The sequence below is a fragment of the Belonocnema kinseyi genome, chromosome 1 (genome assembly GCF_010883055.1).
Source record: "Belonocnema kinseyi isolate 2016_QV_RU_SX_M_011 chromosome 1, B_treatae_v1, whole genome shotgun sequence".
Classification (NCBI taxonomy): Eukaryota; Metazoa; Arthropoda; class Insecta; order Hymenoptera; family Cynipidae; genus Belonocnema; species Belonocnema kinseyi.
The window spans coordinates 9,252,478-9,254,786 of record NC_046657.1 but is presented as its reverse complement, the minus strand read 5'-3'; positions in this window follow the sequence as shown (position 1 = coordinate 9,254,786).

The window sequence follows — 2,309 nt, the reverse complement described above, 5'->3', positions numbered from 1 at the left end:
TCTTCAAAGATTTCAAAAGGATTTCCTAATGATTCCAAAAAGATTTCGAATATTTCGCAGAAATTTGTTCAAAATTCAAAAAAATTTGTATGATTTCCCAAACATTTCATAAAGATTTCAGGCATGTTGCAAAGATTTTTAATAGATTTCAAAAACTTCACAAGGACTTCTATTATTTGACAAACATTTCAGATGGATTTCAAGGATTCAGCAATGATTTCAGAAAGATTTCAAATATTTCGCTAGGATTTTTAGAGAATTCACAAGGATTTCACAAAGACTTCTATTATTAGATAAGGATTTCAAAGATATCCTATTAATTTCAAAAATACTTCAAATATTTCTCGAAGATTTTGAAAGAATTCACAAAGATTTAACAAAGATTTCAATGATTCTTCAAAGATTTCAAAAAGATTTCAATTAATTCCTAATGCTTCCACAAATATAGCAAATATTTCACAGAGATTTTTAGAGAATTCACAAAGATTTCAGGTATTTCGCAAAGATTTCAAATAGATTTCAAAGACTTCTTTTATTTCACAAAGATTTCAGATAGATTTCAAGGATTGAACAAAGATTTCAATGATTTCACAAAGTTTTCTAATATTTCGCAGAGATTTCGAGAGAACTCACAAAGGTTTCAATGATTTCCCAAAGATTTTAGATAGAATATAAAGATTTCATAAAGTCTAATATTACTTCACAAAGAATTAAAATAGATTTCAAACTTTGAACGAAGATTTCAATGATTTCAAAAAGATTAAAAAGACTTTTCTAAGACTTCAATCATTTTACAAAGATTTCAATAATTTTACATCCATTCCCATACTAGCTGCGCCCTGTGGCGACAGCATCGCGCCGCGGAACGGCCGCTCTAATTAATAGTGTACTTAGACAACAAAAGAAAATTCAATAAGAATTGTTTAAACTTATAAAAGAAACATGTAAAACACATGATGAAGATTTTTTTATTACCCAAGACTAAGTTAACTTATGACGGAACTACGCCTTTAAAAGTCTAATGTTTTATTTGCATTCGATGTTTCTTACATGTTTTCACTTGATATTAAGTTTAAACATGAAAATTCTGGAATGGAATCAACATAAAATTTTAGGTATTTATAGTAGAATTTAGGTTTAAAAAATGCGAAGTCGATAGTTAAATTTGGAATAAAGTTGGAAAAAACTCTGAGGAAATAAAATAGAAATAAAAACTTAAATACAGAACATTTTTAAAAAGCTTAAGGAAGACTCTAAATGCAAAAAAAAATAATTAAAAACTGAAGAACATCAAATGACAAAGGCATTTTTGAATTTTAAATCATATAACTCGTACTGAAGTCGGAACTCAACTTGGAAAAAAGTGAGAAGATAAAGCAGAAAGATGAACTTAAATACAAAAAATTTCAATTGTTTTTAATTATAAAAATTGTACTCGAGTATGCCCCCCTATACTTTACATTTTTATATACCCCCCCCCCCTCCTAATATTTTTACGATCTCTCCGGGAGGCCAAACAATATGTGTTAAAAGTTGCGTGTCGATTGTTCAAAAACTACGACTGTACCCCCTCCTATCGTCACACCTCCTGTCTTCTCCCCAATACTCTTACGATCTGCCCGGAAGCCTTTTAAATAATGTGGGCAAGATTTGGTTACAATTTTTCGAAAACTTGATTTTCGTTAGCATCACACGTTCTGAGCTACATGATTTTATATATTTCGAAAAGTGTGCCCCCCCCCTTCAACTGCATCATCCTCCAATATTCTTACGACCTGCCCAGGAGACCAAAGAATATGTGTGAAAAATTTGATGCCGATTGTTCAAAAACTGCGACTGTACCCCCCCCCCCCACACACACACCTATTACACAATAATTTTTTATATTTTGCAAAGCCTTCAGATCAAGACTTTTCAAAGATTTCAGAAACATTTCCTAAAGATTTAAAAAAGATAGAAAATTTTTTACAAATATTATACCAAATACTTCGAATATTTCACAAAGATTTCAAAAGATTTGACAAAGGTTGCAATCCTATCTCAATGAGTTTACAAAGATTTTTTCAGAAATTCAAATATTTCAGAAATTTTTCGGATAGATTTAAAATATTTCAGAAAGATAGATTATTTCACAAAGATTCCAGATAGATTTGAAAGAATGAACAAAGCAAGAAAGAATGGAAAGATTTTCAGTTCCTATGCGATGAATTTAATCATTTGATTTTAGAGGGGAAGAGGGGTGGGATACTTTGCCCCTCCCCAGTCGACTCGTACGGGGGGCATTGCCCCGGTGCCCTCTAGGGCTCCGT